The sequence below is a fragment of the Epinephelus moara genome, chromosome 4, assembly GCF_006386435.1.
Source record: "Epinephelus moara isolate mb chromosome 4, YSFRI_EMoa_1.0, whole genome shotgun sequence".
NCBI lineage: Eukaryota > Metazoa > Chordata > Actinopteri > Perciformes > Serranidae > Epinephelus > Epinephelus moara.
The window spans coordinates 10659308-10678373 of record NC_065509.1 but is presented as its reverse complement, the minus strand read 5'-3'; positions in this window follow the sequence as shown (position 1 = coordinate 10678373).

The window sequence follows — 19066 nt, the reverse complement described above, 5'->3', positions numbered from 1 at the left end:
TATATGTACCTGTAACTGTACCTTTGCCCAGTCTGCAAACCAAGAACAAGGACTTTTCCTTTATTGATCCCTCGATGGGAACTCATCTTTTCCCTCAGAGGAATGCAGGCAGCAGGCTCAGCTAAAGAGCAGTCTGCTGGAGTTGAGCAAAGTCATTGCCTTGATTGTGTCGACTTAAGAAACGGTTGACACGGGAGGTTAGCAAAGGGTTTTCCAACTGAAAGACAAATGCTGTAATGGCTTATATTTATTGTTGGAGAATTACAGAGCGTCATGACGACAATTTACCTTGTCATTGTTCACATTGCACCTTAAATCCTCTGGTACATAAGACGTGCGGCTGTTTCTCTGCAGAATTACTGTTATTTTGATGTCAGGTTACTTCATAGAAGAAGGGACAAAACTTCAAAACAAAAGTTCTGTTCAGTTTTTAGCACCAAAATTCAAGCAGCATGCAGGAAACTTCAAGTTTTGCTTGAGGACGGATTCAACCCCTCATTAAGAAGTAATTACAATGAAAACGTAGTCAGGGATGACTCCTGACTTCAGTGATTGCACAGGTGCCTCTGTGAGAGTGTGTGTGAGTTTCTGTACTTGCAGGTGGCTAATTACCCCTCTCAGTGTCTTCCTCTCTTCTGTTTGTTAAGTTGTTCTTTTCTTTCTTTTCAGTCCCATCTCATTACGAGGTGTTTGAGTGAGAAGAAAGTGAGTTGAGGTTTGTAAAGCTAATCTTCCTGACTCATTATCTAGAGGACGATTTTACACTACTTTTGTTCGTAGGAAGAATCACCTATGTGTATGTGTGTGTGTGGTGCATGTTTGTGTGTGTGAGTCAGCGTCAGTCTGGCTTGGTGAGGTACAAGCTCAAACATGTAAAGTACATCCCCAAACATCTGAACTTCAATCATCCAACCATTTAATTCCTCTGAAGCCAAAACCAAAACCTCCCTCGTGCGTGTATGTGTGTGAGTTTGTAGCATAATTACCGAGCGGTTTAATGCTAACTCCGTGTGTGATTTTCTGTGTGCGTGTGTAAGTGATTACTGACACAGCTAACAGCCCATAACGGCATTCGGTAGTGTAGGTTGTTAGCAAAACACCTGTTAACAGAGACAGAGGTATAAAGCCTTTCAGCACACATGTACTCACATTCACACACACATACACTCTGTAGTAAACAAACCCATCCAGATCTAGGCGGGAGCAGCTGGGAACTTTATTGGGGCTCTTACCACTCAGCGGGATTTGCATATGAAAACATCCTGAGCAGTTCAGCTAGCTTCATTAATCCAGAGAGAAACGGGATGTGTGTGTGCATGTATGTGTGTGTGTGGTGATTTCATCCCGAACCTATCTTTCTATCTGGCATTGCTTGTCAGCTGTGTAAATACTGTGTGTGGCTCGGTGTGTGTGCGTGTGATTAAAGTTCAGGAGGCTGTTTTGAATCACTTGCTGCCTTTTGAACACTGACCCAGTCAATATATTCATATTGGAAAAATGGGCTTTAATCAGCGTTATCAGAGGGGGCGGCGAGTAAACGCTGTATTGCTGACACGTTTATGGCAAGGTTGAGCTTTAATTATGGGATGGATTAGCATGCAGCGCTAATAAGCATGCTTGTGCATTCCATCAGAGCGCAAATGAGTTAATGGGTGTTTTGCATTATTCAAAGTATGTAGCATGAAATTGTTTAAGATTTGTACAAGTGACACGGTGCTGTCGCTGAAATGTTGTGCAAGTCATTACAGGCTTTAAATATGCTATACTGGGTGCTGTATCTAAAAAAATTACTACATGATTATCAAATTAAGTATGACAACTGGGAGTAATGGCTGTAAGCAATAACACTGCAGCTTCTATCTTGGTAAAAAAGGCACAGGCATTCTGTTGTCAGTGATTTACATTCAATGTACAAAATGTACACTTTACTTTTTGTGTTTGTGTATTTAATAAGGTGATTCCACAAGTTCTTATTACCAGTAATGACTATTGTTTAGTTTCCACCAATCACAACAACAGTAAGAGCATCCCTTGTATTTAATGTAGCATATATAATCTATATCCTCAAGTTTGGTTACAAGCAGCAACCAAGTGCTGGTGGTTTTATGAGGTCAAACGTAGGCACAGAGGTGCTTTTGACTTAAATGCTAATGTCAACAAGCTAACATGCTCACAATGACAGTGCTAGCATAATGATGTGTAGAAGGCCTTGGTATAAGATGAGATGAAACTACACTTTCTGTGATCATTTGAACATATTCACCATGTTAGCTAGCATGTTAGCATGCTAATATTTCTGAATTAGCACTAAACACAAACCACAGCAGAGGCTGATGGGAATTACATACGTCTATTGGGTATTTTTAATAGATGTCTTGGGCAAACTGAAATTTTGACCTGATGATGGTGCCCTCTGAAAGGTTAAGGTACTTGTGGGGAACATGAATATGTGCTACTAGTTGTAGTTTGTGACACTGGTGATACTAGCTTGAGGTTTCTGCCTATTAAATGGAGGTTTTTCCATGCCAATGTCACCAATGTGCTTGCTGGGTATTGAAGGTAAATGGTAAATGGACCTGCACTTGTACAGCACCTTTGTACTCTGTCAACCACTTAAGAGCTTTTTTTACACTACGAGTCACATTCACCCATTCATACTTTGGTGGCTGAGGCTACCATTCAAGCTGCCACCTGCTAGTTTTTAACACACTCACACACCAGTGGAACAGCCATCAGGAGCAATTTGGGTTTGGGTATCTTGCTCAAAGATGCTTCAGCATTGCGGACTGAAGGAGCCAGGGATCAAACCGTAGATCTTCCATATGATGGACAATCCACTGTTCCTCCTGAGCTAAAGCTGCCTGGCCTCTGTAAATTAAAAAAGTATGGTCAAGCCATGTCCTGAGATAACTCATGTTATGATGCTATATAAAAGAAATTCACCTGAGACTGTCCACCCCTGAATAATAACCCCATGAGTCCTTGGTACAAGCGGCTTATTATAACCAATATTTACATTTACTGTTAGGCAATTACCCCTACTGTCTGTAGTAATTGTGATGGGGGCAAAGGAGGAAGCCAGGTGAGATAGTATAAAGAGCGACAAAGTCCGTATACAGAGAAGGTCTGGGTGGGTGAATGGGTCAAACAAAGACAGGACTTTGACCCATGAGACCGCTGTTTGTGTCCCGTGTGAAGCCAAAGGTCAGTGCTGCGTTATCAACATCACGTACGTAACGTTTGTCATGCTATTAACAACACATACCTGACATGATATATGTCACTTACATAACATACTTAACTTTAATCAATTTACATAACAAATGACCTTGTTTAAACCCAAACCATGATTGTTTCCTAAACCTAACTAAACAGTTTTGGTGCCTTAGCCTAACTGTGACCGTTTCACAGTGTTAACTACGTATTTGAAATTCCAACCATGATCAGTCATATACTTCATTTTTGTTTTTGATCTACTGCCACTAGTAAGGTGCTAATTTAGGAAATGGTCCTGAGGGGAGGAACAGCCAACCTGTGGTCATACGGTTTGGGGACTTGTTGCAGTATTTGTATCAGATTTCCTGCAATCGTCCCAGTAGTTCACAGAATAGAAAATGGTTTTTTTTGTTTTGTTTTGTTTTGTTTTGGGTTATTTTTATCAGTCACTCTTACAGAGCGAGGAGACTCCAAGTTGTGCTACATGAAAATTTTTGTCGTTTTCTGATAACATTTTACTTTATCAGTTTTAAGGCTCCATAAACAAGGTCGTCATGGCGGCAGGAATGGTACAGAGATCATCCAATAGTTGTCAAGATATTTCACTTAGAACCAAAATAGTGAACCTATGGGCAATGTTAAGTCAGGGGATCATTTCTTTTCCAAAATATTTTAGGCTGCACCAAAGTGTTGGACCGACCAACTAATACTGCCATTCCAAGAACCATGCTATGAGCAAGGCTGAAAAGAAAAAGACAGTTTCAAGAACAACATGAAACCGTCCCAAGTCTCTTCTATTCAGTTTATGTCATGAGGTTTGGTTTTAGGTAGAAAAGTTTTGTATCGCAGAGTTGTAGGGCCCTGCCCTTAAAATGTGCCAGGTAGTGTTATGTACAAACCCTATACTCTACTATAGCAGCTCTGGTAATGTATCATGATGCTTGAAAGAGTCTTGAAAATAAGGTAAAGTAGCCTGGGTTGAAGCTTCTATAAATTATACAGAGATTTTCTGCTTGGCTTCACTCATTCCAGCGAATTCGCTGAGACATCCAAGCTTCAGGATTAAACTTATTCTAATTGACTTAATGTTAAGGCACAAATTCACACAAGCCAAATAGAAACAAGAATTACGTTGCTGCTTGAAGTTGGAGACATTCAGCTGACATCTAATCAATTTATAGTGTTTCAAAAGGCGAATTCATTTCCTATGCCAGTTATGCTATGTAGGCAACAAAATCTTTTTTTCCATATTGCATGAATTTAAGTAAAATTGCAGACTGTGACTTTAAAGGATTGACTCAGTTAAGCTCTTCAGTTGTTGACACTTGGGCCATAATTAACTCACACTGCCAGATAACTATTCTGTGTTAATGTGTCTGTGTGTGTGCCCACAGTTGGATTCACCACCATGACATTAAGCCCTTAGTCAAATGTGTCAAGTTAAATCTTATTTGTATGTCATCATGTTTTCATGAAGTTTAATGTGCAGATAGAGCCTTATTTAAAAAATAAACAGGCGAGAAAAAAGTCCCATTAAATGGAAAATGCTTCCTAAAACAGAATCTCCTTATTTAGAGGAAATAAGCCAGTTAAGTGTGATGATGCGTCAACTCCACCGTCACTAAAAGGCAGTAGCACTCAGGGAGATAATTCACATCAGCACAGCATCACTAGTCTTCAGCAAACAGTAGGAGTGTGATGACTCACGAATTCAGTTCGTTTTAGACTTCAGAATTTTAATTGCATCAAAGAAAATGTTCTCTCTCTGGGCAATGTTGAACACTTTTATGTCATTTTTAATCAGCTCTGAAGGAATTTAAGGCTAAATGTTAAGGCTAATGAAGCACCATTGTGATGCCGTCTTGCCATGGAGAATATCAAAATAGTTTTCAGTCTAGAGAGCGTTAGGTTCAGGTTCATAATGTAGGACATGTTGAGTTTAGGTCTACTACACTTGGTCTGAAGGGTAAGTGCAATCTAACCACTTGCACCAGTCATGTGCTTCCACTGAAAGTCCTTGTTTTCGCCACTGACAGGCTCAGATTTTTATAAATGTCTGACATGAGTATTGAAAGGGTCCCTACAGAGATAGAGAGATCATTTTTGTTTAACCAGAAACAGCCCCAAAACACCATCGCCAAACCCACTAGACTTAATTTAAATAAGCTGTCATTTTGGTGGATAAAGGCGTTATTTGAACAAACCCAGAGCTGGTGATTATTGGAACAGTGGAAGGACGAACCAAGATGTTTGTGAGTTTTACTTTGCTTCTTCAGACTTTGAATGAAGTTTATTTTCTGATTATGAAATCACTGTTTATTTGAAAGGAGTCCGGTGGGTTTGACTATAGCAATTTTCGGGCTGTTTCTGTTCAAACAAAGGGATCTTACTTTAACAAAAAATGTCTGTCTCTATAGGGATTCTTTCCATAATGTTGTCTGACACTTACAATAATAATCCAAGCCTGTCAAAAACAAGCACTTTTAGTGGCCGTACATTGACAATGCATAATTGCCTCAAGTGATTAAATTGCAGCCTGTTTTGCTGGTCTTGCTCAATATTGGACCAAATTTAAAGGATTGTTATTCCCATCAGTCACTTACACACATAAGATGGGAAAACTGGGTCCAGTTTGAAAAATACCTACAGTAAGTTACCCTTGAACCAAAGTTTAGTAGCCTGAACCTTACTACAAGTCCTGCGCTATGAACATAAACATATAACCTCCTCAACTTTGGCCATAACCATAAAACATTAATTCTCCTTCAATTGTTGTGAGCTGATGTCATCGGGAAACCAATGAAAAGGTTTTTGTAATACACGTTTTTCAGATACATTTTGCAACTTTGCAAAAAACTTTCCAAAACTAAATTTGGATGGCATTACATTTCTATTAACATTAGCTGTTGTGACGTAGTAGTCAATGGTGTAAACTTTAGTGTTTTTAGGAGACAGTGTTGATGGGTGACACGGCAGATACTGCATCCATATCAAGCTCCGATGATGCAGGTCTTCATCTGACTCTGTAACAGGAGTGGCTACAACCCAACTGCAGCACCAAAAGCAGGCAGGACTGTTTGTAATGATCACAAAATGAGCAGGCAGGTAAAACAGTGAAAGATAGTTTCTTGGGTTTGGGCCTTCCAAAACACAGGTTCAGTTCAATACTTTTGGCGTAGCACACCAGAGCAGAGAGCTGGTGAATCACCTGCTGAATGTACCCAAACAGCAAACAGTTCAAAAGTGTGCTGTGATACTGTGAGGGAGCAAGCAAGAGGTGATGTCAGATGAACAGAGGATACAATACCAGGAGAACACACAAAGAAAGCCAACACATCTGTAAGGAGCCGGCTGCAGGTTGGTCAGAACTGGTGATGAGTCGAGGAACCAGCTGTGACAATGAGCGGATGCAACACACACACACAAAGGCAGAATGTGCAGCCACGCAGCGAGGTAATCCACAGCACAACAGGTAAACTCACAACATAGAGCTGACTGGTTGTCTCTCCACACAGCCACAGGAACAGAAACCAGGGACATGGAAGCAAAGCTCTTGGTTGAGAACAGAGGGCTGAGTGGTTTACCATGGACAGTCAGCGGCAGGCAAACTTGGCAACAAGAAAGCAGTCCAGGAACACATGCTGGAAAGTCTAGCATGATACAACAAAGAAAATCTGGCCACAAGTGTCTGTTAAGCTGGAGTACTTATAGTGGCAGGGGTAATGAGCCGCAGGTGAGCAGAGTTGGCTTGATGAGGTGGGTGTGGTGGACCGAGAGGAGCGGGAGGTGTGTGGACAAGCAATAGGCTGGCAGGTAGGTGTGGTTGAGAGGCGGGGTGAGTGGAAATTCATTGGGTTAACTGAGAGAATGGCATGTATGGCAGGTCGGAAGTGCACACTGTGACAGGCTCTGCTGTCCCTATGGAAAAAGACACAAGGACAGATAGTTCCTGAATAAGAATAACTAAACTTCTACTTTATCATCAGATTGTGTACACTGAGTCATGACTTTTATTGTGCCTTGAAAGAGGTGCAAGCCTTACTTAGTCCTCAGTGTTCTAAATGTACTGTGTAACTACTGGTAACAAATAAGGAAGCATGGTGGAGAGGATTGGTAGCATCTATCTATTGTAATGCTAAGACCACATTTATTATTAACACCTTCTATTCTGCCTCCCTTTTATTTAAAAAGGCAAAAATGGTAAAAATGGTCTGTACTGAAAAACAGCGCCCTCTTCCTGGTTTGGGCTGTAAAGCAGTTCCCATCACATGCAGTCTGGAGAGTAACGGGCTGTCAGTCCCTGTGCTGAAGGGCCTCCTTGATTACAGCAATTAACCCATCCAAAAATACATGTGGAAATAATTTATTAGTTTGACATGACTACTGACAAGAACAGACAGCCAAGCACCTCTAAATAGAATCTGTGTGTGACTGACTGAGGCAGACAGTAGAGAAGATCAAAGGATGGGAGCGTGCACGCTGTATAATGCTCCACTGACATCTTTATTAGATCATAAAACAACATTTTGATCCACAGGAAGATCTTCATCAGGTTAAACAGGACGAAGATTCTGTGAATCAAAACATTGGTTTATGGTCTAATAATGTCATCAGTGGGGAATTATACACAGCTCAGCATCTCATGCTTTGATCTCCTCTTACAAGACTACCGTATTATGTCAGACTACATGTGCATTAGTATTTTCAAGGTAACATGAAGCAAATTGTTAGGCTTAATGGGGCTACTCGTGCTTTTTCAGATACTGCCCACTGCTGTGGTTTTTGTAGTGATGTGACAAAACAAACCAGGAGGTGACATCTAGCTGTAGATGTACAGTGATTCAGGCAGCATGGAGTTATATGTCCTGTGGTAGTAGGTTCAGAATTGTCATTCAATTCAATTCAATTCAATTCAATTCAATTCAGTTCATAGAACGTTATTTATCCCAAAGGACATTATTGTGCCAGATAATGCTTCAAAACCAGAACACCCAATGAAAATGAAAGTTCAATAAGGAGAGATCAGTTGAAAGTGGACAACATTTACTGACATCAACATCAGAGAACGGCTTTGGTGTGGTGGGTCTTCATTAAGTTTTGGCCCATTAAGTCAGGAGGTCAACAAGATCCTCCCAGAATGTGGAAGAGTATTCTTACCATAGTGTGGGTGATTCACATTGTTTAGGTACTTATACATAACTGAAATGTTTTCATTTTGTGCAACTTTATACTTTTACTCCAGTACATCTCAGAGGTAATTATTGTACTTTTTACTGCACTACATTTGCTACTTTTCAGATCACAGTTTCTCTTTCTATTCCAGTGAAAACCATGTATCTCCCAATATGTTGATGTTGAATGTTTGTGATAAACTGAAGGATGAAGTGTTCCTTTGTGTGTTAAGAAAATTCTCCCACTTCTGAAGTTAAATAAACTCTTTAAAAACCCTCTTTGATCAGCTGAAATATGATTTATCACAAAGCTTTTTTTAGAGATGCATGCTTCTTACAGGGCAGCCACCCTACAAACATGTGAGAAAAGGATGAGTTGTTGTAGATTAAACTAACCAACAGGATATAAAGGAGTTAAAATGAGCACAACCTTGAATGTCCACAGCAGTAAAATGCATCATACATGTTAATGCAACAGTAATATTAATCCAAAAACATCAGATATAATAGTAAAACAGTGATAGAGAACATTTTACTGCACAAAATAAAAACAAAATCCCCAAACAAACATTCCCCAATAAACAGTCCTTTACCAAAACAAAGCTCAAATCAATGGAGTATTAAACGCCTTCAGCAACCAATAAAAAACTAAGATGAACCACACTCACTTCAGCACACCTGTCTAATTAAAGGTTCCCGAGATACCAGGCCAGGTGGCGCATTAAAGTGACTCAAAAAATGAAAAGGACACTAGGACTTGCTATAAATGGTTCTAACACCTGGCTTTTGTCTTGTCTTTTTAACTTTTGACATTTCTTTTTAGGCCTACCATCTTTTCTCAAGAGGCACTGCTTTTTGCCAGACCACCATCGTGAACAATAATTGGTTCTTACTAACTTGCAGAAGGAAGTGTTCATCCACTGCTCGTTCAACTAGCACCACTGAGCTAACTAACATTCGCCACAGCTCAGCCAAGAAGGTTTATTAACGTTCTCATGCTGTCACATGCCTGAGCCTTTTGTCCATGAGTAGATGCACACATCCTTCCGCACAGTGATACGGTTGGCAGGTGTAGTTCAGAGGAATAAAAATAGTTCCTACATGAAACTGCTCACAACAAGGTCTGTGGATTATCTTGGTCATGGTTTCTGGAAAGAGACATTGCTTTTCATTGTTTTATGTGTTTTCTCTTTCTTGGCATTTTGAGCACCACAAGCCATGTGCCATCTAGTTCCATTATATTGGAGAAAAGACAGACTAGGGCCGATATCCCCAACACTCGGCAACTCACCCCGAAACTATCTACACTGATACATAGCACTTAAGATGAAATGTCTGTCTAGTTTTAGGTCAGACCTTCAGAACTCTTTGCCTGTTTGAGACAAGAGCAACTCCAACACTTGTGCCCCAGTATCTACGAATTTTACCGTTTATGTCTTAAGCATTCTAAACAACAAGGTTTAAGCTCTATTTTTATCGCTGGCACTGACTCTCATTTCTTTCAATATCTTTCTGTACTGAAATTCCGGGGGCTCAGAAAAGTGATACCTATCTCCTCTCTTTCCAACACCCTTTCGGCTGTTATCCCAGGTCTAAATCTTGAGCTTCTTAAAGTGTGACCTCTGCCCTCAGCACTCCTCAGGCCACATTATGCTCTAGTTCTATTATACTGGAGAGAAGGCAGACATATCTACAGCTTATATCTCCAACAATTCCCAGCTCACACCAAAACAATCTACGCTGATAAATGGCACTACAGGTAAGAGGAAAAATATGTTTGTTTTTGGGGTGATAATGTAAACTGGGACATGACAAGCAGTAATGATAAAGCTCTGAGTGACAGAACACCAAGTAAGACTTCTTAAGAACAGCTTAATATCAGGGGAGGATGGAGGAGCTTTGTTACAGGTGCCAGCCACAGCTATTATCACACACCACGGAAATGTTTTTGCGATACCAAAACTGGTCCCAGACACAGCATGCTGCGACAATGGGGAAAATCTGAAATGGCCAACTATCTGCAAATCATCTGCCTACATATTATCCCGCCAAATCCCACTGATCAGCCTGAACAGGCGTGTTGGGAGTCAGGTTGGGAGTTGATTGAAAGTCGTATAATAACAGTAATTCCCAATGGGAAAAAATCCCCCTCATTTAACTTTTGTCAAAGCTTTCTAAGTATGAAAATGCTCCACGCTGCAGCTCTAATGACCTGGCTGAATCTCCCGCTGCAGTGGGGGAGCAAAGAAAAACTTCTGGTGCTACTTCCCCTTATGATGTCAGACTTTCAGGCGAGTTGTACATCGGGGGTGACTCTGCCTTCATTAGTCCGGTTGCATAAGGGTGAGTCACACTTCCACAGTCCTTTGCTAATACAGAATCTCTATGAATATGAAGTATATTTCGCCCATTAAATTGGCCTCTCTGACTGTTTATATTTTCTCTAAATTGCTATCTTTTCTATTTTAAGATTTCACTTGATAACTTATGCAGTGTGCTGACTGAATTGTCCTCAATGAATGTGTTTCTGTGCTGAGTGTATAGCCTCTTATCAGCAGAAGGAGCACTTGTGTCTGTGGGGGCATGTGTGTATGTGTGACTCTGTGTTTGTGAGTGGGGTGTGAAATATTGCATGAATATGAAAATTGCTCCCATAAATAGGCTTTACTTTAAGTTCTGTGAAACTTTAATTTCGACCCCCCGTGGCATATGAATCTCATCTCCACATCTTCCCCAGAGGACTGTCTCTGTGACGCTCGCTCTCTGTCATTCTCTCTATTTTTGTTTTTCTGTCTCTGTTCCGTTTCTCTGTTCATCCATCTTGTCTATAACTCGACCTTTTCCCTCCTCCTTTTAAAGTCTTGCCATCTCTCTCATGTCTCCAAACTCTCCCGCTTTCTTTTTGCCAGCATAAATAGGCTGCACAAAGATCAAACAAACACACACACAGTGGTGTAATAAAGATGCACCAGCCACAAATACCAAAGAAGAGAAAAGTCCACAGTCGGAAATCAATCCACTTTCACCTTTTAAACAGGAAGTAGTCTGAGGTGTGTCTGACTTTTTGTCTGTGATTGTGTTTGTGTGCGTAAGCGGGCTTTTGAGAATCACAGTCGGCGTATGAGAGGTGAGCAGTCTATCAATATCATAACCTATGATCAAATCAGCTTGTTTTAAATGGAGCCAATTCAGACCAGTCGATGAGGGAGAGGGGGAAGAAAATGAGACAGAACGATGATGAGAAAAAAAATTGGTTCTCGTAGCTTCAGATGATCACATCCACTGCAGTAATATATGACTGGGCAAAGTTCAGAGCTGACTGCTGAGTTTTTGTGGATAAAAAGAAACTTTTTCGGGGAACGCAGCAAAAGGAGAGTGAATGGAAAGCAGAGGGAGAGTGGGAAAGAAAGAGAAGAAATGGGAAAGAGGGTGCTGGAGAAAGAGAGGTGGTCATAATTATAGAGCATATATATTATAGCACTCAGCCAACACAAATCTCTTCCAGGGTGGTAGAATCCAGAGTTTTCCATCATTTTAAAATGAGGACTTCCTGGGAATATTTCAAATCATTATTCAAATTTTCTGATGACATTTTTTATACATGTTATATTACTGAATGTGGTAATATATAAAAGTAAAAACAACAAAACCTCTTTGACTATCCTTGAGCTGAAGCATTAGTGGGTCGGAAACACCAACACATGATATGTGCATACAGGGAGATGACATCACCATGGTCGAAGACTACAAGTACCTCGGCATTCACATAGACAACTGACCGAACTAGAGAGCCAACACCGACACTGTGTACAAGAAGGGGATGAGCAGACTCTATTTCCTGAGGAAGCTGAGATCTTTCAGTGTGTGCAGCAAGATGTTGGAGATATTCTATCAGTCTGCTGTGGCCAGTAGTCTGTTGGGGGAGCAGCATCTGAGCCGATGAGACTAATAGACTGAATAAACTCATTGAGAAGGCTGGCTCTGTGGTTGGCTGCAAACTGGAGTCATTTGAAGCAGTGGTGGAAAGGAGGACATTGAACAAACTGTTATCCATCATGGATAATCCTGACCACTCTCTTCACCACATACTGGACAGACAGCGGAGCTCTTTCTCCAACAGACTGATACAGCTTCGCTGTCATAAGGACCGATACAGGAAATCATTCCTCCCCCAAGCCATAACGCTATATAACGTCTCATCTCTGTCTGACAGAGAGCTCTCACAGCTCTCTACAGTCTCTTCTTTATAGCTTAATAGATACATTCCAACTATTTGTTTGCACTGCGGGTCATAAATAATTGCACACTTGTTAACTATTGGACGAGAGGGTGGAGCTGTGGAGGGGCGAGGGGTGGATCTGACTGCAAACTCAAGATGACGCCTTGCAGACAGTCACTTAAAGCGGCCACGCCCTTAATCATGCACAACTATAAGCCTCAATAAAATTTAAAGGGTGAGCTACATTAAAAATAACCCCCATACAGTTGTCATGAACAGGGAAATTAGCTTCAGAGAAAAAAAACTTTTTGGTACCAGGCTGTTAACATGTTTACTTCTGCTGTAAAGTTGAGCATTGACTTGCTTCTGGAGCCAGCCTCAAGTGGCCATTAGAGGAACTGCAGTCCCATGTGTGTTCTTCTTCCATGTATTGTCTGTTTTCAAAATCCACTTCACAGGAAATGAGCAGTTTGCAAAAGTCTCTTTCAAAATAATCCCACCCCAGCAAGCAATAGTCGTGATTTAAACGTATTGGCTATATTTAGCTCCGATTTAGTCTAGCTACATGTAACCCAAATCTAGCCGATTTAATTTTGAAATTGATTAAATGTAATTTTCGCCATTGCAGATGGCGTGCGGTATGATATCCAATCACGTATGGAGAGTCAACAGTAATTAAAATATGTTTATCTCCATTTTTTGGACATGGTCTCTACATAGCCGTATAATTGATGACGTCTACACTTTGGCTATGGTTAGACGTCTACCAAATTTTCACTGACAGCCCCAATTCAGCCGTGATTTAGCCTAGATGTCAGGTCTTCATGTAGACGGCTATTAGACGTTTTTTTAAACCAAAAAATTCTTACTGGGAATGTTGGTACAACACCGGCCTTCTGGGTGAAAGTCGGGGTAATTTGGGATAATTCATGATAAAATATCTCAATGATAATGATCAATTGCTGCTTGTTTCAAAGTCTAATTTCCCCACCCACAATCCTTTCAGAGGTTTCTAGGATATTATACTTGCTAACAACAGACAAACATAAAATGTGGTTAGAAAGAAGATAAAAAAAAAAAAATAATTAAAAAAAAAGTTTGCTAATTTCAATTAACCAACAAAAAGGTATGTGTCTACTTCTTATACTTAAATTCAAGGAAGAAATTTTACAAAATCATGGTTGCATGGTTCAAAATTATAAAATCAGCTAAAATGTTTTTGAATGATGTTTGTTGATATTGTGCGTTGGTACTACCGAACTTGGCGAGCAAAAAGTAAAAAAGGACCTAGTTTAGGATGGAAATCAATCAATCAAATTATGATAATTTTACAATTCGTTTGGCTATTTATCAGTGACAAAGATGGAGATTGTCTGTAGAGAAACCAAAGATTTAGACATTACATTTGCAAATCTGTGACCTCTAACCCCAGGCAGGACTTTACCTGTGGCAGTGGAAAATTGTAAAGTTTAAAACTTGCCTGTTTGATTCAAAGAGGCAGTGGTATCAGGTGCATATTAAAATACTTAATATTGTGGAAAAATGGCTGCACTAATGAGCAGAAATTGGGCTAAAGTAGGCGTGAAATCAGAATGATCCAGTGAATAAATACTGTAAATCCACAAAAGCTCTCTCCTCATAATGCGTGTAAGACGCTGACATAAAATGCCAGATGATGGAGAAACAAAATAAAAATAAAAAAAAAAACATGTCATGAGACAGATGGGAGGAAAAGTGCGCAGAGCTCTCCGGTTGCTAGAGAAACATTATCTTTGACTACAACTGACCTCAGGAGAATTTGTTACATTCAGGTTGACTGGTCGAGGGGAAAAACAATAACAGAGGAGGAGAGAAAGATTGAAGAAACAGCTCACCTCCAAAGACACACTATCGTTCAGTTCATATTAAAGATCAGACCTGCAATAGCAGAGAAGAAATATGGGTGTTATCATCATCACTCTCTGCTGACTGTGTGTGTGTGTGTGTGGTGGGGAGGAGTGATTTGATATCACTCAAAATAGTCTCTTCTCTTTATCGCTCTTTTGTTCTCCATCCGTTGCAGTCTGTCTCTCTCTGAGGGGAAACCTGAGGCTTTCCTCTGCTCCTTCTTCACTCCTTTCATTCTCTTAGACCGTCACCTCTCCTCCTCTCTGTTCTCCCCCACCGCTACACACCCCCTCTCCCCCTCCTGTCCACCTGTTAGACAGTTCTTTCATTTTGAACAAGACTGTTATTGCCGAACAATATTGAACCATAAATATAGCTTTTCTTCAAAAATCTCATATCATGAGCTGACACACACACACACACACACACACACCCTGGACCAGAGGCGCACCGTCAAGAGAGGCGAACCAGGCAAACGTTTTTTTAAAAAAAAGGGAAAATGGGGCCCCTGATGGCCACTCATATTTGCACATTTTCCAATGAAAACTGTAACCCCCCTTAAAGGGATAGTGCACCCAAAAATGAAAATTCAGCCATTATCTACTCACCCATATGCCGAGGGAGGCTCAGGTGAAGTTTTAGAGTCCTCACAACCTTTGTAGAGATCCAAGGGGAGAGGAAACCACAAAATATCTCCATACTGCTCGTCCGTAGTGATCCAAGTGTCCTGAAGCCCCGACATAAAAAGTTGTTTGGAAAAACATCATTTGAACTCTGTTTTTAGCCTCACTGTAGCCTGTAGCTCTAACTGCCTCTCTGTGCACCGCGCTCACGTGTCACGTGTCACGTGTCACAACTTTTTATGTCGGGGCTTCAGCACACTTGGATCACTACGGACGAGCAGTATGAGATATTTTGTGGTTTCAATTATGTGTTTTTGGACGTTTTAATCTTGGGCACCGTAAGCCTGCATTAGGTGGAGTTGTGTTGCTACCCACTCTCCCCTTGGATCTCCGCAAGTGTTGTGAGGACTCTAAAACTTCACCTGAGCCTCCCTTGGCATATGGGTGAGTAGATAATGGCTGGATTTTCATTTTTGGGTGCACTATCCCTTTAAGCCTCCCATAAAGGGACTTTACAGAGCACCTCTGCCCCCAAAACCTATTAAACTGGGCCCCCAGAGAAAGTGATAAAGAGAGGGGCCCCCCTGATTCTAGGATCGCAACTCTCCTGGAAAGAGACTGTGAGTGTGCATTCAATAATAATTTACTGATGTTTACCTCAAATATATCAGAAATGAAAACAATAGTTGCAGAGAGACAGTTCAGTTACCTGTTCCTGTAAATGACCATGTTTAGTTTGGGTGCTGACTACAGTGATAGAGGGAGCAGTACTACAGAAGCATTAGTAGCAGCAGAAGTAAAAGAGGTAGTAGTAACAGTTGTAGCAACACTAGTGGTGACACCAAGCTGTGTCCACAATTATTCATACATAAATACACTCTCAGACCATACAACACAGTCACCGAGTAAATAAATAAATATTTGTATATTAGCCTATTGCGGTTGCAGAGAAACAGTGACACATTTTTTACATGTAATCTTGCTTAATTAGAGTGGCACAAAGAAAAGTCCATGTTCATCATTGCACTGGTGTGGCACATAAAGAAAGATCAGAAACACATATCTCAAAGCCTCTGTATATGAAAACAAAAATATCTGCACAGCTTGTAGACAATGACTCACAGCTGCTGCTGCTGGCCATGTGGATGCCATAAGCGTAATTGCTTCCTTGTTAAGCTCACACATTACAGAACATAAGTCACAAAACTTTATAAACTTTGCATATATGTTACACTAAGAACTATAGAACAGGCATTATCAGCAGCCACTGGAGGCTCTACAAAGGCACTGCATGACCTGAGCACAAGGTCATTATGGAGTCACGTTACACACTGCCTGCACTGTCTAAATTTACACCCCTGGCCTTAGAGAGTTTATGCAGTATGTATGATTATGATTGATGGTGATCATAGTGAGCTGTTTTGGAGCCCCCTCCGGCACTGGTGCACTACGCACAGCGTGTGGTGCAGGTGCCAATACCAGTGGAGCTACAATGAATGACGGCTTCATCCTCTGTTAGCATCTCCTGTCTCTCACTGTCGCTCACTGCGTCAATGGTGTCATTGAGTTTTGCCTCTTGTGTGTATGTGTAATCTGTCTCTACCTGGAAATTAAATGCCCTCTTTTCTTACTTTCCACATATATGTTTGCACTTTACCGATAATATTTTTCTTTACAGTGTAATTCAAACAATTCTTTCCACTCTCTACTTGCTCTACCTGAAGTTCCTCCCTTTTGTCCTGGTGAAGTTTTTTGCAATCTTTTTTTTTTCTTTGATATGCAATTTTGGTTTATTTAAGATAAACAAAAATGGCCTATACATGATGTAAATGATTTAGGTGACCTGACCCTTTACAGAAACTTAATATCAGTATGCATCTGAGTTTGTGCTGACCACTCAGATCCAATTCTAGTAAAGGTGCCGCCCCTCAGGCACTGTGGTGTGTGGTGGTCTCAGTGTGCGCCCAGTTTCACTTCAAACAACACAGCACACCATGGCCAGTGTTATGGATGCAGGTGTAATCAGCTCGGTTGCTTACAGCTGCTGGCTACATTTACAAACCTTGTTAAATAACTACACAGCAGTGAGGCGATTCTGCGCCAACGTTATATGTCATTAAGCCTCTCTACTAAAAAGAAATCATTTCTGCTGTGCTGTGATGTTGGGCCATTACACTCTATCTGCCATTAGATCACGATTTAATACTGTTTCCAGCCCTCAAACACTGTCTCTCATCTTATGTCGAGGCAGCTGATTACAGAGACCACTGCAATTTTAAGCAGGCGAGCTTAATGATGATATCAGTGTTGATTACCCTTATTGTAAATAACTGACTGATGTGTGGTAGACAAGAGGATGAGGCATGATTCTTCATGTCTTCCTGTTTGTGTTTTTAATCAGTTTCTACAAGTTTTGGGGTTTGATAGATGTTTTTTAAGTCCTGTCCACTCTCACAGGTGTTTTATCTATTTTGGCTGATAGGCTTTTCTCACAAAGGAAATTTTGAAAAGAGCAGGCGTAAATGAGAAAATTAACGATGGCTGAACTCCATTTAGCTGCTTCACTTTTAGAGTCACTTACTGTCACACTGGCATGGCTTACTGGGACACTTAAATAGAGCGGAGCCATCGTTAATGTTATTGGTAACACCTGTGTTTTTCCTACCACGTCGAGTCAAACTGTCTGCTGTGCAAAATGAAAGGCCTTTAGTTTTTCTCAGGACTGTGTGGGCGTGCACAGACTGTACTTAATTAACATCTCCCACACCATACTGTTAGCTCTGCTGCTGAGGTGACCAGGTGTCCTGCTTTATGCAGCACTGCACAGCAGTTTAATCCCTTGTCCCACATCCCACATATTGAGATAATGTCCTGCTTTTTGATTGGCTCCAGTTTGCAAAAGTCAAAATACTGCAGGACAGACACGTTTCTGCTGAAGCCCATACTTTCTGTGTTTGATTACACTCAGTCAGGATGAGGCAGCATTGATTGTCTGAAGTGTAGTGGCATACGGGCCTACTGCAAAAGACACAGAAGAAAGAGATACTCTGATTGTCGTGCGCAAATGTGTGTATGTGTGCACATATGCACACACACAGCTATATCCAGCTATGAGCAGAAGAGCTGAGTTGTTACTATTCTGTTACAGGCCACACAATCAGAAACATGAATGAAGTATTGAAATGAGCTACAGTAAAGCAGACAGGTGATAGAGCTGAACTGTTACTGTGAGCCAACCAGGTTATCACTACACTACTACAGAGTGCACGCTGTCTGTGGTGCACAGTCCTTACAACACTGTGTCCTACGTTTTACTGAACATGCAGCTGCTGGTTAAAGAGTTTAAGAGCCAGCGACTGGCCCATCTCACCAGAGGCTTAGGGGCATTGTAGTTAGTGACACTCCTGACCTCTAGAAGAGTTTTTTTTAAGCATTATCCTTTTAGGACCAACATCACAATGACATCATTTTATTAGCTGGAGGCAAAACATGACTCGCCACCACAGGGCTGTAGGCTACATAGGAGTCTCAAAATGTCATCTTGTTGTGTTATTGGGAGCCGAAATAGAAGGACTCATTGCTTAAAAATGAAATTTTATCACATCACATGGAGAATTGTTTTGCCTCCAGTTAAGCCCTGCCTACCAAAAAACGTCATACTGTTTACTAACAGTAAAAGGGTCTATAGTCATCATAGACAATTATTATCTTACTATATAATGACGAAAACTCTGTCTGTGTGTCTGTGTGTGTCTCTGTTCCACGTTTTTCTCCTCACTGACTTGGTCAATCCATGTGAAATTTGGCACAGTGGTAGAGGGTCATGGAAGGATGCGAATGAAGCAATATTAAATCAATTGGCCAAAGGGGGGCGCTATAGCAACCGACTGAAATTGCAAACTTTGAATGGGCATATCTCATGCCCTGTATGTCGTAGAGACATGACACTT